Genomic DNA, 22839 nt, shown 5'->3' on the forward strand with positions numbered 1-22839 from the left:
AAGTATTGTTTGTTCTTTTATTTCTTACACTCTTTTCTTCCTCCTAGAAGGTAAGCTCTAAAGCCAGGGCCATGTCCATCTTATTCACTACCATTTACCAAGGGCCTGGAATATGGCAGGTGCTCAGTAAATCTTTTCTCCATCATTTAAAATAACATTTATAATGACACATGATACTTTTATGCTCTTTTGTGTCTAGGTGTTATATCGACTATGTCATGTGATTCTCACAACCACACTATGAGGCAGGCTGGGCAAATATTATCTTTGAGCACAGAAACTAAGTGGGGTAACTGAGGTCCTGGTAGTCCCACTGGGTGTAGTCTCCTCCCACATCAAATAGTACTGACATATACAACTAATAAGATAAGGCCAAAATGATGAAATGTGTCTTCCAAGGTGAGATCATTAAAGACATTGAGGCTTCTGTCTCACCTTAGATCACTCACACTGGGGATAACAAACTGCCATGCCATGAGGACACTCAATCAGCCCTGGGAAGCCTGTGGGAAAAACTGAGGCTGCCTGTCAGCAGCCTCATACCAACCATGTAAGTAGAATCTTGGAAATAGATCCTTCAGCCCCAATCCAGCCTTCAGATGACTCCAGTCCTGGATAACACCTTGGTTACTACCTTGTAAGAAAGCCTGAGCCACAACTACCCTGATAAGCTCCTGAATTCTTGATTTACCAACACTGAGATAATACATGTTTATTGTTTTAGGCTGCTAAGTTTGGGGACAAATCATTCTGTAATAATAGATAACTAAAACTCCAAGACTCAGAAATGTCAATCCTTAATCTTCTTTCTCATTTTTCCCCTTCTTTATCATCTACCCTAACCCCCCTATTTCTACCAAAGAAACTTGTGGTATGTGTGTAGTAAATATAGATGGGAATACATTGTGCCATGTGTATTCAATATTAACCCAGTTTCTCTCACTATAGCCTCTTCTGGCTGGCAAATCATTCCATTCACATCATCTTGAAGAGAACAAAATTATAGGAAGCTACTTAAGAAAATAGGCAGCTTAGTTCTGTCAAAATCAGTGGTCTAAACTTTGTCAAGACCACAGCAACTTCTGGGCCAAGCTAAAATGTCCCTGAAAATCCTCCAAAACGTTTCCAAGTACAATAGTTATAAACTTATTTAAAGGCATTCGTGGTAGGAGGGTGGCAGGTGTTGTGGAAGTTGGGGAGATACAATTTTAATTTGCACTCTGGGCTTTTAACGACAACTCATAATCTCATTGGAACTGATTCAAGAATCATTTGAATATTTACATAATGGAAGTCTGAACAAAGTTATATTTATTAATTAATGTGTTTTATAAAGTTGAATCTAAATTTTCCTTATAACAGGCAAGATTATCTATCATTATGCATATTTGAATACACACTGCCAGTCAGATTACCCTACCACTTACTCCCTAACCCTGCTCTCCAACACCCACAGAACAGTTCACCTAATAGTCCTTAAAAGTAAAGCCCCCTTAACATCACTTGATCTTCCCCCTTTGCTTCTCTCCATACCCTCCCCTTGCATGAATTTGCTCATGAGGGGCCCTCCAGTGGTATCTGGACCCCACTTATACTCTCTCATCTGCCTAAAAGAGAAGAAGGCCAAACCGTGTGGGCTTATGGACAATTGCTCTAGAGTGATTTCCCAGTGGTGATGGCTAACAGGCATGGAATTTTTTCTTGTTTCTGTCCTTATCACAGCCATACTTGTCACTGATGTGGGGTGAATTATATCAAAGACATGAATTTATTCTTTACAAAGTCATACTCATTCTGTCCAGTAGCAGGGATTCTCCCAGGGGTGTGTGTGTGTGTGTGTGTGTGTGTGTGTTGAGGTGCAGGGTGCCTCAGGGCCCTGGTTGCCATGTCTAACTTCACTGGAGTAATTGCCATCTCACCCCCGCTTCCATGAACTCCAGATGCCTTTTGTCCACGCTCCAGGGAGATACAGTGTCTAAGAGAAGAATCCCAACTTCCACCACTTAAACCATGTGATCTGAGATACATTATTTAATTTCTCTGAACCTCAATTCCTCATCCAGGGGCATTTTATCCTGCCTATGTGACAGGGTCTTGGAGGATTAAATAAGATTATGTACGTGAAGAATTTTTTAAATCAGAAGCAGATATAAGAAATATTTTGCAGCATTTGCATGTCTCAACGAAATTCTTATCAAGAAGGATTAGTGAATAAATGGCAGACTCTTTTGCAATAATCATTGTTGTCCTAACATACATCAAGTATGACTCTTTAGAACTACCCATCTTTAGAGACTTCAAGATAAATAACAGATAGATGATAGATTGATAGATAGAGAGATAGATGATAGATACCCAGTATCTTCAAGAGATATCTAACTCACATTCTAGTGGAGATATAGACAATAAATGAAACACATAACTGTATAATATGTTAGATGGTGAGAAGTGCTATGAACTTGACACCAATAAAATAGTCATAAAAATGTTTCCCCGCAAACTGTGGCAAGTGCCATGGAGGAAAAGTAAAGCGGTCCTGAGACAACAAAATGGTGGCTGGGAGACTGACACCATCTGTTAGGAAGGGATAGCAATCTTAAAAAAGACCATTCTCTCCAAAGGGGTGTTGAAGTTTGAAGAAGGGGGTGGAGAGCAGGAGAGAAAAGTACTCCACACAAAGGAAGCAGCATGTGCAGTTTTCTTACCCTGAGCTATACTTAATGTCTCTGGCTGCCCTCGATTTCCTCCCTCTATTCTACGGCTGAAAATCAAGGGACTTTAATGTCTGACAGGCCTGAGTTCAAGTCTCAGTACCAATAGTGTATGGACTTGGGAGCAAGTTACTTAAACTGTTTGCTCTGGCTTTCTAATATGCAAAATGGGAATAATAACTCCTATTTCACAATGCTGTTTTAAGAACTGAATGAATAATGAACATAACAAACCCAGCACAGTATCTGGCTTTATATTTTTATAGGAAGTACTGAAAGAATGATAGCTATTCATTATTATAATACTATTATTATCATAAAAATAGTGAGAGGCTGGATAAGATTATGCCTAATTTTTCTTCCAACTATAGGATTTGATGGACCACTAGCCGTAGGTATTTGCATAGTTTCTGTTGGGAATGGGTTATTTACTGTGCGAAGGCAAAATGAAATACAGATTCTATAAGGAATATAGCTATAGGTATAGGCATCTTCTCTCTTAAATTCTAAATGTGATGCAAAGATAAAACCATCTGAAAAAAAGCATGAAAATATATTCAAGGGACATAGAGTGCTAATGTTATGTGAAAATCCAAAATACATAGTAAAACACAATATAACCAGATCATTTTCAAGGGAAGTTAAGTAGGTAGAAGAGCTTTAGCTTGTACACAATTCAAACTAAACCAGGCACTTTAAAATTTTTCTCATTACTTAACAAAAATAAAGCAATTTCAATACATAATGGCTTTTCTAAATTCAGATGCTATAATTAATCAATAATTTAGATGTGTCTTGTGGATTGATTGGAGAACTGCTTCTTGATGCCACACTTTCTACAAAATAGAAAAATGAAGGGTCAGAGCTAAAAAGGGCCTTCAGAGACCATGTGATGTCATGCCTTGTATAGGATGAGGAAACTGAGATCCTAGTTGTAAAGGGACTTGCCTTTACCAGAATGCAATTTTTAACGTTCTTTGTTCTTCTTTTTTTTTTTTTTTAATTTTTTTTTAACGTTTATTTATTTTTGAGACAGAGAGAGACAGAGCATGAACGGGGGAGGGTCACAGACAGAGGGAGACACAGAATCTGAAACAGGCTCCAGGCTCTGAGCTGTCAGCACAGAGCCCGACGCGGGGCTCGAACTCATGGACTGTGAGATCATGACCTGAGCCGAAGTCGGACACTTAACCGACCAAGCCACCCAGGCGCCCCTCTTTGTGCTTCTTTAACCACATCATCCTTAAACCACAAAGCCCCCAGTGGTGTAAGATCTTCAACTATGCTGCATCAAAAAATGAAGTCCTATACATTTGTAAAGCTAAATGTAGAAAGAACAAATGAAAGGCCACAGTTAAGAAATATCTTTGGATATAGGAATGATTAAAAACAATTTCAATCACAATAAAAACGATTCTTCTAGTTTACTACAAGCTGGCTATCGAGTGAATTCCTCTAAAAGCTTGTCTGGGGAGAAATGAAAGGGTTAAGTTTGTGAAGCACTTCATTTTTCAGCCACTAGCTGTGGTATCCTGGGTAATTACTGCAGCTTACCTGAGACCACACCTTAGATAAACCTGTAATGCTGGAGTTTTCTGCAAACATCTTCTCTCCTGCAAGCTGTGGCTTGTCTCTTTCATATATTTGTCCTATGTTTTCAACTCGATTTTCCAGTGGCTAGTTTATACTTGGTTGAGCCAACAAATCAGGGTCTGTTGATTTAGCTTCATATGGTCTTGGTGCTGGCATGAGATAACCGTGCCGGCTATGTGGTAACAAACACAGTCAGGCCAGATGAATTATTTTCCTACTAGAGAAATAAAGTTAAAAAAAAAAAAAAAAGAGGATGAACTGGTTCAGGTAAAGGTTATGATTTCATTTCCCTCATTTAATTCATTGTTTTTAAAAATACTATAGGCTTTGCTTGCGACTGAAATTTCATTCTCATTTCACTTCTTAAATGAGCATTTAACTGAGCATTTCTCATGTTAAGAAATTCTGTTTTGTCCACAGAGCCCAGTATAAGAACAATCTAAGCACAAGGTAGGTACTCAGTGTGGCAAAGGAAAGCATGTCCTTGAGGAAGCCAGTTCTTCCTCATGGTGTTCTATGGAAAGTGCAATGACAGTACAGAACCATTTTTAGGTCATATCCGTCTATAAAGAGTACAAAGCAAAGTAGTTTGTGTTTTAAGTTTTCGTGGTTCCCAACTACAAGGTGCTTCTGGAACCTGCATTTCTCTTTGAGAAAAAAAAGACTCATGACATCTAGGTCAATGGGGGCATATCTTTTCTCCTTTGTAAAGAGAAATGGTATTTTCTTCTCTCCATCTCCCTGCACCTCATCACCACCACCACCATTGCCACCGGACCTAGGAGACAATGCAGTGAAAACTCACAGACTAAGCCCAAAATGTCTCTTCAAAATTTTCAGAGTACAAGAATGGTAGTATTACTTTCTTAGTTCTGCATGTAAGATTAAAAAAAAAAAAAATAGGCCGAAGATATGGGCATTTGAAATGATATGCTCAAAGTCTTAGACAAAGCTCGCGGTGATGGGATTATCACCCAGGTCGACCACTCTTCTGATACCCTCACCCACTTATTGCCTGATCGTCAATGTCAATAGCTCCCAACAGCACTTCTTGAACACACATTAGTGGAATTACTTTAACCAAATAGTTTGATCACTGCCTAGCTACCTAACATTGGGGAAATAGAAATTTTGATTGAGGGGAGGGGCCCTGGGTGGCTCAGTCAGTTGAGCACCCAACTTAGGCTCAGGTCATGATCTCACAGTTTGTGAGTTTCAGCCTGTCTCTCTCTCTCCAAAAATAAAAACAAAATAAAATAAAATAAAAAGAAATTTTGATTGGGCTGGAATGGAAGGAAGACTCACTTTTGAATTAGAAGATTTGGGGAAGGGGAGCAGTAGAGGAAGGAAAATGTGTTTATCAACGTTTTTATTTTTTAATTTTAAAAATATTAAATGTGTAAAGCAACAAGTACTATAATCCAAAAATATATAGTTTTTAAAGTGAATATCAAAAAAAAGAATAAAAAAAAATAAAGTGAGTATCATCCCTCTTGCCTCCAACATTAGTTAGTATTAACGGGCTGGTGCATATCTTTTTAGGTTTTTAAAAGACCACAAAAATATGTATATATAGAGAATAGTGGAAGTGAAGGAAGTCAGGCGGGAAGAAAAGGATTTAGGTTTAGGGAAAAGGATGGGAGAGTCACCCCCCCCTCCCCAACAACTTGCCCTCAAACTGGCCTCAGGCATGACTAAGATGATAATTCTATGTTGGGAAGGCAGCAATTTCAGTTTTCTAGGTTAGCCTCATTTCCCCACTTACCCTGGTATAGGCTCATGAAATCTGTACTCTCCATTTAAGCCCATTTTCTCCCTATCTAATCTCTGTTTTCCCCTACTCCCTATTCCCACCCCATTCCACACATTCACCTACTACTGCCCTACACTACCCATGAAGACATAAAACCAGAAGGTACAAGTGATAAAAGATGGCTCTCATGCTGTTATTCTCTGAGGAAAAGAAAGAAAAAGAAAAAAAAAAAAAAAAAAGACTGTTGGAGCCATCTGCCTCCCTCAGACCTTGGCATACTGGTCTCCTGAAATCAAAATGGCTCCAAAGTGGAATGGATGGGTACTTTGCAGGCCAAATGCCTCTGGCGGTGATTCAGGTTCTGGTGGGAACTAGAGCTTTGATATTGTTGTCATGTCTTAAAGGTCAGCTTGAGGTTGTTGGTCACTGAATTGGAGTCCACTTTTGGAAAAGTTAATGGAAGTCTGGGATATGGGCTAGTTTCAGGCTGGGCAGCCATAGTCCTGCCTCCACTCCTCTATACACACACATATACATGTTCAAATAATTTGCCTCCCCAGTGAAGCTTCTTCATACAGATCCAGCCAGAGCAAGGGCTGCCCTCATGTAAAACACCATTTAAAAGTTCAGTCCATCTGCCAAGTGTTGAGCAACCACTGGAAGCCATAGTTCTAACATAGCAGGTTGGTCAAAGATAGGGTCAGGGAAACGAAGTAAGCTGTGAACTCATGACAATATCCTGGAAAACCCAGACTGTATACTTAAGCTTGGAGGGAAGCTGTCAGCTGAGACTGATGTTGACTTTTTAAGGACATGAATGATAACATGCCCCCTGAACTTTACCCTTCTGTCAAACTTCCACTATTCTTACTGGCATATAGTTGGTGCCAGAACAAGGCAAGCCAATGCCCTTTGAGAAGTGCTGTGCTGGAATCATATAAAGAAGGGAAATCTTTCCATAGTGACCCAAGAAGTTCCAGACTACATTGTGTATTACACACTGGAGCACAGCAGAGAGCTACATGAGCAATGGTTGACATGGTCTTCTACTTCTGTCTCGCGCTGATTTGAATGATACCTGGAGGCTTTTCTTAACAGTATTATAACTGCTTTTATTTATTTACCGCTTCATGTGTGCCTGACCCTGTGCTCCGCACTTTATGGACATTATCTGATTCTTTCTATCAGCCTTTGGAAACTATTTCAGAATTTGTCCATGAAGTCAAGAAAAGGTTCTTTAGAGCTTAGCTTTGCAAATCTGGGTGAATACTTTGTAAAAATTAAACCACTCTTTTTTTTTTTTTTAATTTTTATTTTTGTTGAAGTGTAATTAACACACAGTGTTGTCTTGGTTTCAGGTGTACAACATACTGATACAACAATTCCATATATTACACAGTGCTCACCCAATAAGTGTAGCCACCATCTGTCACCAATGTCATTACAATATTATTGACCGTATTCTCTGCGCTGTACGTTTCATCCTGTGACGTATTTATTTTATAACTGAAAGTTTGTAACTCTTAATCCCCTTTATCTATTTCATCCATCTCCTCACCAATCTCCCCTCTGGCAACCATCAGTTTGTTTTCTGTATTTAAGAGTCTTTTTTTTTTTTTTTAAACCACTCTTCTTATTTTAAAATCAGTTATGTATTCCAGCCTCTACTCTAAGTAATAAACTAGGTACTGGTACATCATATTCACTTTTTGACAATCATTTGACTTTGAAGACCCAGGCCTTGCCAACTCTCCCAAGGCCAACCTGAAAGAACAAAGTATACTGTGAATAAAGACATTCCATTAAGGAAGGCAAGGAGATCAAAGTACTAATGATACACAATGATTCGTTATGTTATTTAAAAATAATAATCATAAAAATTAGAAATATTAAGCTCTAATAGTGAATGGATGTTGAGCTAAGAACATGTGACATAACCATTTTCATCATGGAATGACTTTCAAAAAGCAAACAAAACTATTTTCCGAAAACACAGCAAATACCTAAAAATACTTATAAACAACTGATGGTTTTCATTTGGACGGTACTTTATTTCTGGCATTTTTATTTCCTAGCAGAGTATAATAAAATTTTCCAACTAACTTTTGGGCATTTGTCACATCAGGTCATGGGGTTGGGACCACTCCTGGTGGGCATCTCAATACTGTCCGTCAAGCAGAGTTTCTACCCTCAGAAATAATCTCTTGAACCCACCTTCTTCTTAAATGCCAACCAATAAAAAGAACAACCTGGGCAGTCTCCACACTTTATATTAAGTTCCCTCCAAAACGGCATTTGAACCTGCCCCCTGCATTACATAAAGAAACCGAACTTGTTAAAGATCCTTACTTACCAGGCTGCTAGGGTCTATGCTTCCTTTTAGTATAGTCTGCCATCCAAACTCTCAAAAATTTTAACTGCTTCTTGCCTTCCCTCTCAATCCAAATGTGTGGAGTTTTATCATAAAAGTGAAATGAGAGAAGCAGAACTCATCCCGGGATAGAAAGGTTGTCACTTCTACCTATTATACCAGAGTTCTGAATTCCAGGGATACGAAGTAGACGCAACTAAAATGGCATTCGATGGCGTTGGTGGTGTCCAAGGCGGGATAAAGAACTTCGCCCTGGCACTGGAGGGCTGGGCCCCGGGGATGTTCCTGGGAGCGGCTCACAGGCCCCAGCCTGCAACCTCAGGCCCCTGGGCAGGGGTGTGCGCATGCTCGTGATGACGCCTGCGGGTAGGTGTCTGAAACCCCAGAGATCCCGAGGTGATAAAGTCAACATGCCAGCCTGCCAAACTGTACAGCCTGAAAAGGACTATTTTTCACCACACGCATGAAGATACCATTCCTGTTCAAATATTTATTTGGGCTTGTATTCCGAAAAGACTTCTTCCTCTGTTAGGTTTAAGCACTTCCCCGTTCCCTTCTACTTCTGTTTAAGGTTATATGAGGATTTCCTTGTCATTTGTTCTAAGGGACTGATGTTTTATTTATTGAAATAGTAGCTGGAGCCTGAAAATGGTGAATTTGGGGACACATAAAGTTGTAACAATTTAAATTGTTAAATCCAAATTGCGTAGTCAAATCTTTAACAGACCATTCTGAAAACGTATCTGTTTTCTTTTAATAATAACAAAATACCCTGTGAGATTTCACATCCTTGATTTCTCACTTGAAGAATCATTTGGGATACATCTGGGTTTTTTTTTTTTCTTAAGATTAAATTCTTTAAAAGCAAATTAGCTTTTAATATGAATCTTATGACTCAGCATAAGAAAGCTCTAGCCACATTATAGTTGTGGAAATTTTTCAAGAATAAACTATTCTCAGAAATAGAAATGATGCAAACGTGAGCTTTTAGATAAAAGTCTATAATGGCTCTTTGGCAAGACTCTCTACTGGATTCTAACGGGCCAAAGAGGATAAGTAAAATGTTACCTAGTCCCTACCAGATACCAGGTACTCTCTCATAAACATGGGTCATTCCGACCATAGAGTAAATCTATGACAAAGACATTATTATTTCCAGTTCATAGATAGAAATACTGAAGGTAAATGATTTGTCAAAATTGCACTGCTGAGAAAGTGTTGGGATGAGGATGTAAAATTTGGTTTTCTGACTCAAAATTTGGTATTCTTTCCACTACACTGTGACACCCCTTGGACATGAATATTAAGTATTCTAGTGGTTGTTTTTAAAATGAGAATTACTTGAGTTTGCACTTTCCCATATCCTACTCCAGATACAAGCTTTAAAGATTAAACTATAATACACAAAAGGTGTTTCCCCTAATAAAGGGGACTTCTTTTAAATCCCCCTTTAAAATAATGTGGCATATCCATAAATAAGCAAGGAAATAATTTTTTTTTAATTAATGAAAGTTTATAAGTTGTCTTAAAACAAAATGGGATTACATATTATCTGCGAATCATAAGAATGCTAGAGGAGGTTCCCAAAATGCTATCCCAAATGAAATATCATTTTAGAGTATTACCAAGAATCCTAATGCCAAGAACTTTGGAGAGACCCTGTCCCTTTAGTTTTTTGTTGTTGTTGTTGGTTTGTTTGTTTGTTTGTTTTTAGCATACACCTTTGAGATAAATATACCAATGCAATAAATGTTGACCAAAGTATCTTGGCTTTGCACTTATGGTTTGCCATAAAATCAAAGATAAATTCTAATGAACTTGCAGAGGTATGACCTCATAACTAGGTAGGTAATGATACGGTCAATGGCAAAACACACAGTCCTCAGCCAGAGCTCAAGCTTAAAGTGACATCTTATTCCTTTGTTCCATATGTTTATTTTTAAAATTTCTTAAAGACTATTAAAGGAAGTAAATTAATATCCTTAAATATTCATTGGCTCAAAGGAATGGCAGTTTATGATCCACTAACATGTTTGCGTTGGTTTGAACAATACAAATAAAAGGCAGAATGTTCTACCTTGTCACCCATAGAATTTGCATGTTGTCTGGGGTTGTATCTAAGTGCAAAAGTAAAGGGTATTTGAAAATAATCGATACTCTTTAGAATATGAGTGAGGGTAGATTTAGTTGGGTTTGTGGAGAAAATGTATCCAGGAAAGAAATATCAGTAACAGGCACTCAGAAAGCAAACTGTGGTGCCTCTGTTATGACATTTTAAACATATATTTCAGAAGCGGGTTTAAACCGTTTAAACCAAGGCTCAAGTGTAACTAATATATTCCCTGATGAGGTTGGTTCATCAGCTGTCTCGTTGCCCTGGGTCTTAACTCCTCCCACAGATTTCACAGTTTGTGTGTATCAGGTTTAGTCATTTATCTAGTGAAGCAGTTATCATATTCCACCCTTCCATGGCTAATCATGGCATAAGCAGTTAGCACTTTTCATCTTCAAAGCTCTTAACAGCACTTAATTAATATAAACAACCCCCTTAGGAGATAAATTAATCACACTATAACAGTTCCCATTTTACCAATTGAGAAGCTGAGGTAAAGAGGCTAAGTAATTGGCCCAAAGCCATCAAGAAAACAATATCTGAAGACGGTGGTGGCCTGAGGAGCCCTGAGATCTCAAACTTTAATAAAATGTTTGCTTCTCTCATTAGTCTTCTGTATATCGGGTAAAATGCAATGTAGCCAATAGCTCTCTCCAGATGTCCCAATGAAAATGGGGTGTTTTGCTACCTACAATAAGAGCATCAGCTTGATTCTGCACAGTATCAACTAAATGGTCTTAAAGAAGCTAAGAATATCATCATCACCAAATCCCAGTCTTCAGGTAGAATTTTACCTTCTGCTTCTGTGATCCTATCAAATCCGATCAAAGATCTGATCCCCAGATCCCCATGGCCAATATGTATCGTGACAAACATCTGGTCTCAGAAATCAAATGAAAAGGAAACTGAAAGCAGTGGGTCATTTGCCCACACCTTCAAATGGCTTACATTGAATGAAATTTGTACTGACTTAGCTAACCTCCCTAGATGTACTAACATTGTTTAGAGTTTAGATCAGATCACACTGGATAATTCCCAATAAACAGTATATACTTAATTCACTCTGTTCAATGTACAGTTCAATGTATAATTTAATTGACTAGCATCGGCCCGGTGAATGGGACACTTAAGATGTTCTTTTTTCTCACTGTTCACTGACTCACAAAATGAACTTTTATTTTTCATTTCCTCTTCTAATAAAAAGAAATCTTGAAATATCTGAAGCTGTTCTTGGATATATATGAAACAAAATATTCATGGAAATTTATTATTAAGGTAAAAAAATAAATTTGGGGTATACCCTATTAAAATTACTATAAATCTTACTCATAATTGACAATCATGACTCTTCCCAATTATTACTCTAAGTGGAACTGTGTGGATCCATGCTTGTATTAATCAATTCGTTTGTTAGCCAGAATCATGGTCTTCTCCCTCCTTCTTTGGAAACGTAGGATATGGATAATGAGGATCTCATTTGAAACAAACAAAAAGTACCACATAGGCTTTTGTAAACAGATTTTGTTCTAAAAACAAACACTGTACCCAGTCTTATTAGCACCTAATGCAAAAACAAATTTTTAAGAAAGAAAACATTTTAAAAACCATCCTAGAGAAGCTGGGGTAAAGATGTATGGGAACACTGTACCATCATTGCAATGTTTCTCTAAACTTAAAATTAGTCTAAAATTAAAAAAAAAAAAAATTTTTTTTAAAAGACAATGTAAAACTGTGTGGTAGTCTGGAAACTAGCCACCCAAAGATATCCACAACTGAGTGTTACTTTATTTGGTGGGGAGGGGTGACGTGCTCTCACAGAGTATGATTAAGGATCTTGAAATAGGAAGATTATCATAGATATCTGGGTAGACCCTAAATTTGATCAGATATATTCTTGTAAGAAAGAGGCAGAAGAATTTTATAGACAGGAGAATATGGTGTGAAGACAGAGCAGAGAGAGATTTGGAGATGTCGACCTTGAAGACTGAAGTGATAACAGCCACAAGCCAAGGAGTACTGCAGCCATTGGAAGCTGGAAGAGATAAGGAGGAACACATTCGCCCTGAAAGTCTCCGAAAGGAGTGAACCATGCTGACACCTTGACTTCTGTCCAGTGATACTGATTTTAACTTCTGGCCTATAGAACTGTGAGAAAATACCTTTCTGAGTTGTTTTAAGCCACCAGGTTGTGGTGATTTGGTAGAGCAGCCACAGGAAACTAGTATGATTGGCAAAAAATAGAAAAGAGCCAACTGCAGAAGAAATACAGATAGCCAATAAGCATATGAAAGATATTCAATGTTACTAATAATTAAACAATTAAAGCAATTAATTGGGGTGCCTGGGTGGCTCAGTCAGTTGAGCGTCTGACTTTGGCTCAGGTCATGATCTCATGGTTCGTGGGTTCAAGTCCTGCGTCAAACTCTGTGCTGACAGCTCAGAGCCTGGAGGCTGCTTTGGATTGTCTGTCTGTCTGTCTCTCTCTCTCTTTCTCTCTCTCTCTCTCTCTCTTTCTCTCTCACTTTGCTGCTCCCTTGCTCAGGCCCTGTCTCTCTCTGTTAAAATGAATAATGTTAAAATGAATGAATGTTAAAAAAAATTAAAAAAAAAAAAACAGTTAACTTACCTGTTTTCTATCAGATCATGAAATTAAAGGGATTGAGAATGTTTTAAGTCCCCTGGTGCAGTTTTTACCAAAGATATCAAAACACCCAATGAACTATCATTATAGACTAGCCAAGGTCTTACAAGCGAATACACTTTACTTTCTTCAGGAAAATATGGTATCTTCAAAATAAATCTCAAGGAGTGAGTGAATAATGGACATTTGACTTTTGCTTTATAAAAAATGTTTCATTACATAAAATTTAAAATATATACAATAGTGGAGGGTTCTTATGATCAATCTTGTTTCATCTATGCCCCTTCTGGTCTCTCCCAACCTAGATCATTTTAAACAAAATACAGGCATAATATAATATTTCAGTATATATCTCTGCCTAGAGATACTCATATTAATAGATATATATTTTATAAATTTCTATGTAATTCATATGTATAATTTATATATATATTACGTATTCATATATAATTAATATATATGTGCATCTACCTTTATTTCTTCTGTTTGGTACTTTGGTGGAATTCTCTTTCCCTTTTCCTTCATTTTTCCAGAATTAGGAATTTTACACCAGGATGTCTTAAGAAATAAAAGCAAGAGTAAAGACTTTCCTATGAGAGTCAAAAGATTCCAAAGTCTAATTCTCTTACACCATACGGGAAAGAGACGCATATGTTTGTTAAGGTGTGTGGAAGAGAGTGTGTGAGCATATCCTACATTGCTCCTCTTGGGTCTTGATCTATCAACATTTTCTCCTTATCTTCAGCCTCTCCTCTACTTCTTTGCTACTCTCAGAAACATGTGTAAGATGCTTTCAGCCCCCCCACCCCACACACACACCAAAAACAAATACCTCATCTGATTCCACAGCTTCTCTAGCCATCATTTCATTCCTACTCAAACAAATATCATTAAAGAACAGATCACGATTGTCCTCATTTTCATCTCCCATTGACTTTGCAACACAAAGCACTGAAACCCCTCTCACTGGTAAATGTTCATCAAGTGAAAGGATGTGACAGAAAACAAAGCACACTTGGCCCCTGTCCTCATTTTTCTGTGGCCTACTTGCCCTTAAGTCTTGATCCCCTGGGCAAATTTTGGGGAATGAATCTCTAAGCACTCTCTTCCCACTGTTCTTCACTGTCTCCTTTTGTTCCCTAAACTCTACTCTCAAAAGATTTCAGATGAGCCCTGGATTGACTGAGATTGAAAAACAATGGCTCATGTTCATTCTTCCTCCAGAAATCAAATCTCAGTGTGGCAGGTCAGTGAGATAAGAACGGAAGATGGCTATTTCTTTCTCGATATCTTTAAGATTGATATGGAAGGATCCTTTAGGTCTCTAGTGGTTCCTAAAATTATCAGGACTGTTCAAGCTATATTCATTTATCTGCCAGGCACAGACAGAGCCAGGTTCCCTAACAAGCCATTCAAACCTTCAGGAAGGGCTAATTTCTCAGCATATCTGAATCTTCAAGCTCTAAGTAGAGTGAGCAAAAACATAAATGAAACAATAACAAAATGTTGAGTCACTCCAAAGATACTATTTGTATTTTGGACTTAAACTAAAATAAACTGGAAGTGTTTATCTGTTGCCAATGATAAAGTTTAAAGTAACAAAAATGATTGCTGAAGAATTAGATGATAATGCAATGTATTAAAATCTAGGTTTTTCCCAGTCAGCAAGAGATTACCTATTGCAAGTAGGAGAAAGTGAATGAAAAGGTAAAACCTGAATATTGATATTTAAAAAGACACCCTTGAGTGTTTGAAAGTAGTCAGTAATGACAAAGAAAATGTCTTCATATATAAATAGCAACTAGAGAAGTTATCACATGAAATAGTACATGTAAACTCTGACCATGCACATGTGTGCACATATACACATACATGTTCACCAATCTTGGAGGTCAAAAATTTTGCTAGAGAATATGACTTAAGTTTTGATACCTAACTAGGCTATTATTTTAGCTGATATATTTCAGAAGTTGATATAAGAGAATATAATTATTGACCTATATGGTCTTTATAGTAAAATGAAGTTTTCTTTTTGAGTGAGAGGATTATATACACAACTTGAGGCAGAAAGACAGAAAATCAAAGAAAATGAGAAGGAAGCTTAGTCATTCATCTCAGGACAGACCCAAGATAATTGTAAGCTCAGTGAGGACAGGATCTGTGTTTCTCTTGCTAACTTTAATGACCTCAGCAGTTGATAAATGGGTGAATGAATAAACTCCCATTTCCCATCTTACCCAATTCCCGCTTGATCAGAAGAGAGATGATAAGAACCAGAAATGGAGCAATTAAGGTACAAGTAGGGAAGAAAGATTGGAATTGAGAAATGTTGTCACCTGCTAGTCTCAATTGAGACTAGTAATTGTAGTAACAGCAAATATGCTGTCCAGTGATTGCGAGAACATGGAGTCAACAAGAGTAGTTGATCCTTTTTAAAAGTATAGATGTGGGGCGCCTGGGTGGCTCAGTCGGTTGGGCGACTGACTTCGGCTCATGTCATGATCTCACAGTCCGTGAGTTCGAGCCCCGCATTGGGCTCTGTGCTGACAGCTCAGAGCCTGGAGCCTGTTTCAGATTCTGTGTCTCCCTCTCTGACCCTCCCCCGTTCATGCTCTGTCTCAAAAATAAATAAACGTAAAAAATAAAAATAAAAATAAATTTTAAAAAAAAGTACAGATGTGAAGGAAAAGAAAGGAAAGCAAAGGGAAGGGAAGAGCTGAGGTGGTGGCTGGAGGAGGTGCTGGATCAAGGAAGAGTTTCACTGGCTTGTTTAGAAGGAGTAGACACAAGGGCAAAGGTAAAGGGGAATGATTTCTGAGGAACCAGACCAGTGGTGGGTCCTACCCACACACATTTATATAGCTTAGAAAAGACACAATTTGATTGAAAGACCAGTGGAAGAAGAATCTAAAGGACCCTGTGCTAGCCCTGCCTTTAGTATTCATTTCCAAGTGGGCGAGCTTGGACAGGCCACTTGAGCTCTCTGAACCTCAGATTTATATGTATGCAGTATGAAGATGAGAAAATATGTAATTGGTTCATCAGAAGTTGACCAAGAGGAAAAGGGTTTAAGGAAACCCAGCACAGGAAGACTCACAAGGCACTGTTACAATGCATTTGAGGGGAACTGCTTGTGAGCTATCACCAATGACTATGTTTCTTGGGTAGGCCAGCGATTTCTGAGGTGGACAGAACCGCAGACCCAACCTGTCTTAGTAGGCCCATTATTCACTGCATCATTGGCACTGACTTGGCTGAGCAGGCCTCTATGGGAACTCCATTGTCTAAGCCAGAAAGAACAAACTGGGTCCTGTGCTTGGTCCTTTTGTATCAACATTTAACAATCAGCCAGTTAATAAAGTCTCAAAGATTAGTATCAGTTTGAAAGGGAAAATGCACACAAAACAATTAATTAAGAGCATTAAAACAAATGCATTGCTGAGGATGGCACTGGATCCAGGAGACAAAATGGGTTAAAAAAAATTTTTTTAAAGGAATGCTCTAATTGAAAACTGGCAGCAGCAGAAGACACAGTATAGTTAAAACAGTATCTTATCAGAAAATTAGCAAAATGTAATTTTTATTGGGTTTTACAGATGTTATTTTTAACCACATCAAAAATCCCACCTCATGGCTATTGGCACAAATTGTCATAATTACTATAATTTGAAGTCTGAGCGATGGAATGGCTGCTGAGATAGTTATCTCATCCCCAGACTAAGTCTGCATTAGTTGAGCAGCCAGAAGAAGGAGCTCATGTTTTTGTACTTGGTCTGGACTTCATTTGTGTCCTTTATCCAATCTCATTCTTAGGAATATTGAAGAATAATTTTTTTTTCTACCTGAAACACTGGAGAAAATCAGGAGGTTAATATTAAGAGTGCTGAGGTCACCTTTAATTAACATACCAATCACCTCACCTCCAATCTGCAAGTAAAGTGTTGTATTTTATTCTATTTTTACATTTCCTGGTGAACTCTATCATAGTTAATGCATATACTAAATTCTGGGCATAATTATTCAACTACCTACATAAGCATGGCTAATAATGCCAAACTAAGAAAAAAGAGCTTTTAATATCCCTAATACCAATTTAACATATGTCTTTGCTACTTCGGGAGTAAAAATATGACTATACATGTCCAAAATACATGTAACTTATAAAATTAGGAAACAAGATCAAGAAATTTGTTAGAGGAAATGCTGTGGATAACTTATATCCACAGATTCACATGCCAGATCAAAGAATAAAAACAGTTATGACTGTGCTATAATTTCGATTTGGGTTAGATTGGCAGAGGGCCTAAGAGACTCAGCTGATATAAAGAGAGGAATCTCAATAAGAGAACAAAGCTGATCAGACTTAAGGAAATACTTTGAAACAAGAAAGGAAAGGAAAGGTTAACATGCTATTTTAACGATCGGCCAATGCTGAGTCATCTCATTGTTATTTTAGATCATAGAACATTTTCAAAATGGTTTCTTTCAAACTCTCAGCCATAGTTTATCTGACTTATTATAGGAAGAAGGGACCTGGATTACATTCATACATTCGACAGATATTATGTGCTGGTCCTGCTGTAGGCCCTGAACAGTTGTGAGCAAAGAGTACATACAGTAGAGTCACACAGACAGAAATAAAACAGACAACAGACACGTAAAAAGTAAGTATGTAATATAATGACACGTAGTATACATGTCTTGCAGGAAAGTCAAGCAGGGTAAGGCAATGAAGAGTGATAGAAGGGTGGCAGTTTAGACAGAAAAGCCCCCATCCCCACCCTGAATAGGGTGATAGATGGGCAGAGACTTGAAAAGTGATGGAGGAATTTGGGTGGATCTGTGGAGCAAGGGCATTCCAGACAGAAGAAATAGCGAGTGCAAAGACCCTGACATAGGAACATGTTAGGATAGAGTAGCAGGAGATGAGATGGGAGAGAGGCCTTGCGGGCCATGGCAGGGACTTTAGGTTTCATTTTAAGTACAGTGGGAAGCCCAAGGAGAGTTTTGAGCAGTGGAGTAATGCAATCTGACTAAAGCTAAAAAGTGATTCTGCCACTGGGTAGAGAGTAAGAGTGAAAGTCACAAGAACAGTGGTGAGGCTGTTGTACAGCTAGCCAAAGGATAATAGTGGCTTTAGACCATCATGGTACTCATGAAGGGGGCAAGAAGTGTCAGATTCAGAATGTATGTTGGATATTGTACGAACAGGGTTTGCTAAAGACTGGATGCAAGGGACGAGAGAAAGAGAATAATCTGAAATGACTCCTAGGTTTTTGGCTGAGAAAATGAATGAATGTAATGCCATTCATTGGAATGGGGAAGACTTGAAAAATATGGGCTCCGGATATTGAGATGGGAATCGAAAATTAAACTTTAGTCATGTTAAATGTGAGATGCCCATTAGATGACAAGTAGATAATTAAATATATGGTCCTGAGTCCAGGAGGAAGTTTGGGCCAGAGTTATAAATTTGGAAGCCATTAGCTTATAGATGTTATTGAAAGCCATGAGACTGGGTGCAGCTAACCAGAGAGAGTATGGATAGAAAGGAGAATCAAAACTGAGATTAGAAAAGGGGGAGAATTCCTCAAAAGGAACTGACAAAGATTACTTGACCTCTATGGGGTCTTTTCAACACAAATTAAAATGAAACAAGCTGGCTTTGAATAGATAAAGGAGGTGGTGGTTAGGGGCTCACAGTAGACTACAATCTGGATTTAGTTATCAGTAGAATACTCGCCTTGTTGTTGTTACTTCTACTTTTATACAAAGTGAGATACTGTATAAATGAGTATGTGGAGTGCAATTTTGAGGTACTTTTCCTTTACAGTAAATACTATTGAGTAAGTCTGATTCTGATGCAAGTGATCTAAGGATCTTATTTTAAGAAAGGTGGGACAATTAAGGGGAAAAATTAGCAGATTTGTATGTAAGTCCTAAAAGTAAATGCTAAAAACTAATGAGTTTTTTGGCTCTAACAATTATAGGCTAGAGGAGTCATTAAGTTTTTAAAGGGCTGCACTAGATTGGTACTAAATGAAGAATCTGTGTTTTCACTGAGAATCATGCAGCAAAGAAAAGGCAAAATCACTCTAAGAAATATTTGGGTTAACTATCTAAAACATGTTCTGATGTAAGAGTTATGAGTTACAAAAATAAAGACCATTGAGAGTCTTGAAAGAATTTAAAGGAAATGGACAAAGAACTCATCCAAGCAAAAAGTTTATAGAATTACTTGAAATGAATTTGATACCTTTAGAATATTCTACTTGCATTTGCCAAGCAGAATTACATTTATTTTTCTGCTAGATACAAATTAAATTGTAAGGAATCATTTGAGATGGGAATCAGTTGTAGTCACACCTCTATCTTCTAGAAAACAGATTTCTATAAACATTAAACATTCAGCTTAAACATTCAGAATGAAAATGAGTCTGGAGTTTTGATTGTTTCTTTGGTTTTCTTGTCTGTTTGTTTGTTTTTTAATTAGGCTTTCTCTATCAGGAGAGAAGAAAAGGTAAACGAGTAATTTAAAATTTGAAAAACAAACATTAATGAAACTAACCAGAAAGATGCCATAAGATGGAATGGGAGTTGTTGGCTTCCACATTGTGAGGAAAGGATGGTGATTGCTCTGAAAACCAGGACATTTGGCTCAAGAGCCAACAATTACTTAAACTAAAAAGAAGAGAAAAGAGAAACAAAGGGACCATCGGAAGTAGCAGAGTGTAGTATAAGTACCTGGCATTAAACTTTTAATTGCATCCAACTCAAATGACATCCATCTTGAATAAACATATAGCTAGCTGTATGATAAAGCTACTAGCAAAACAACCATCTAAGGAATGGGCCTGCCCCCACCCATGAAGTTCCCTCCTTCAGAAAGCCCTGGGTGACCTACAGAACTGACCACCCAAGTGACCCCACTTCCCCCTTCCTGTGCCCTAAGTCCCACTCTTATGCTTTAAACTAGCCAATAGAGAACCCCTGGGTGGCTCAGTCAGTTGAGCATCAGACTCTTGATTTTGGCTCAAGTCATGATCCCAGGATGGTGAGACTGAGCACGGCTCAGTGCAGGGCTGGAGCCTGCTTAAGATTCTCTCTCTCTCTTTCTCTCTCTCTCTCTCCCCCTATGTCCCTCCCTTGCTCGTGCGTGTGCATGTGCTCTCTCTCAAATAAAAAATTGATGATAGATAGATAGATAGATAGATGGATAGACGGATAGACGGATGGATAGATAGATAGATAAACAAACTAGCCAATAGAGTGTACCTGTGAAACCTGAGACTGCTACCTTGGGGCCCTGCTAAAGGCAGAGCCCTGGGTCCAAGCTTTCTCTCTTTCTCTACCCCAGACTTCACTGTGCAATCCTTGGGTGTGTCTTATACCTTCCAGGACTTGTGAATAATAAATCTCATTCCTCAAAGTTCCTTCATGGTTTTTACTGAAATGCATCCTGCAACCACAAGGGCCTGTGAGGAACATGTCTGTGGGGGCTGGCTACCAGAAATACAGGTCTGGCAAGTGCCTCGGACATTTCTAGCCATAGCATCACTATCAAAAGGCTGAGACCGACATAACACAGAGATGAAGGTCAATTAAAGCATTGAGGAGCAGACACCCTGCTGTTAGAAGTTACCTCAGCAGACCCCACAGGATTCTTCGATAACTCTAGAGATCTGGCACCAAGAGCCCATCTCATCCCAGGAGCTTGTAGAGGGCACACAGACCCGAGGCAGCTCGGCCGTGTACTGTGAGTCTGACAGACACATATTTGCAGGGTTTACAAACATTTTTGGCCTGTGGTGACAAGTCTAAGTAATTAAAAATGTTATGATTATTATTCACTATAAACTCTGTTTACGAAGGTAAGGAAATGTATGGTCTATTCACAAATGGCTTCCATCTCATGGTAAGAATCTACCGGCTATACATGAGACATGGTGTAAGGCATTGGAAATACAAAGATGAGCAGGACAGTCTCAACCCACACAGAGTTTACAGTTAATGGAGGGGGAGGAGAAAGGAGGCTGATAAGGACAGATGAGTAAAACAGATGCTTACAATACAAAATGGTGTGCGGTCACAAAAAAGGGAGCATAAACTCTGACTGTGGCTGGCAGAGAGATTAGGGAAAGCTTTCCAGAAAAGGCAATGTTGAGTTGAGCCTTGAATGATAAATAGGAGTGCTCAGGGTGAAAAACAATTTAAAGATTTGAACTTCAGCTATTTGGAAACAATCCATTTTTTGAAAACACCTCGTTCCCCCAATTGCACTAAATAACAGATTTTATTTTATGTAAGTCAATTCAAGTGAACATCCTGCAACTTTTATTATCATAGCAAAGTTCAGAATATTGAATCAACTTTGAAATTTAATCAACCATCTATAGCAGGCGGGTAATTACATACTAGAAATTATAAGTTTTTGTTCAATATAGGTAGAGTGAAATGCTTTGGCTTAGGGGAAAGGTACTATCAAAACAAGTTATCCTCAGGTTTACTATGAGTCAGGATTCTAATTGGGTAATATTTAGGGAACAAAAGTTATGCTTCATGTTTCATATTTTAATTTCTAATGAAACTAAGAACAAAATGCAGAGAAATGTAAACTTTTTCAAATCTCAGAGGTATGCTGTTTTTTGTTCTGTATTCTAATCTCTTTACCAGTTATCAGTTAAAGAAGATTGACTGACTGCCCCATTTTTCTTTTTTAATCTGGTTTACATGAGCTCAGAAATAAATAAAATAACACAAAGGAATTGTCCAATAAATTATGACTAATGAATTAGAAAGTGCTATTTGGTGCTTTGTGAACATTTCAAAATATTGTAAGCCTTTTTCCTCATTAAGATATCCCCCCCCCCAAAACAAAAACAAAGAAAGAAAGAAAGAGAGAGAGAAAAAGAAGAACTTCACTGTAGAAGCATGAAATATGATAACTAATAAGAACAATTATAATCATTTTCTTTAGAATACAGCAACTATGAATGACACATGTAAATAGCTCCAATATATTCATTTAATATTACTGATAATTAACGTGAGCACTAAATTAGAATTGCCTTTATCAGCCCAAGTTGTAAAGCATTGCAACAGCTTAGAGATTACTAGGGGAGCTTGATACGTGGGTGAGGAATATACCAGACTGCTGATAATGAAGAAGTGTAGAGACTTTTAATTCTGTAAGTAAATAGAATGTTTTTAAGCATCGGACATCATCAAAATTTAGCTGAATTAATTGGTAAACACATCCTGCATGTTTGCCTAAATCCTTTTATTCCCTGAAGGAGCTAAATACCTTTCCTCATTTGCATCTGTTGGAATACAGAATTGTCCTAATTTTGAAATTCGAGCAAGCCCCACAAAATGCATTGGGAGTGATTTCTGTAGTGATTTTGCACAGTTTTACAAAGTGATAAAGTGATCTTCTGGATACACTTCTGGATACACTTCTTTATCTTTCTTTCCCAGATACTATCAGAAAAATGAACAAGATTTTTTTAGCTTAGGAAAAGTTGCTAAAAAACAAGTTATCCCGCAGCTCCCTTTGAAAACCTTTTCTCTTGCACTCAAAATAATATGAATTCAGAACAATCTGAAATGAAGTAAAACAGGACAGAAACTGACTTTGTGATATATCTAAAAGCTGCA

The 22839-nt window shown here is 37.9% G+C and overlaps 2 long non-coding RNA genes across 2 annotated transcripts; one reads left to right on the plus strand and one right to left on the minus strand.

The window, feature by feature from the left end:
* Positions 1–3477: 3477 nt before the first annotated feature.
* On the minus strand, positions 3478–8581 carry LOC122230459. Its single transcript, XR_006207417.1, has 3 exons — positions 8411–8581; positions 4266–4521; positions 3478–3547 (listed from the first exon to the last, which is right to left on the minus strand). It is a non-coding gene; the product is annotated as an uncharacterized LOC122230459 (long non-coding RNA).
* Positions 8582–8690: 109 nt separating this feature from the next.
* LOC122230460 lies at positions 8691–19992 on the plus strand. The gene is made up of 3 exons (XR_006207418.1): positions 8691–8794; positions 17705–17846; positions 19676–19992. It is a non-coding gene; the product is annotated as an uncharacterized LOC122230460 (long non-coding RNA).
* The last annotated feature ends 2847 nt before the right edge of the window (positions 19993–22839 follow it).

This window comes from Panthera tigris, chromosome C2, assembly GCF_018350195.1.
Source record: "Panthera tigris isolate Pti1 chromosome C2, P.tigris_Pti1_mat1.1, whole genome shotgun sequence".
In the NCBI taxonomy this organism is placed as follows: domain Eukaryota; kingdom Metazoa; phylum Chordata; class Mammalia; order Carnivora; family Felidae; genus Panthera; species Panthera tigris.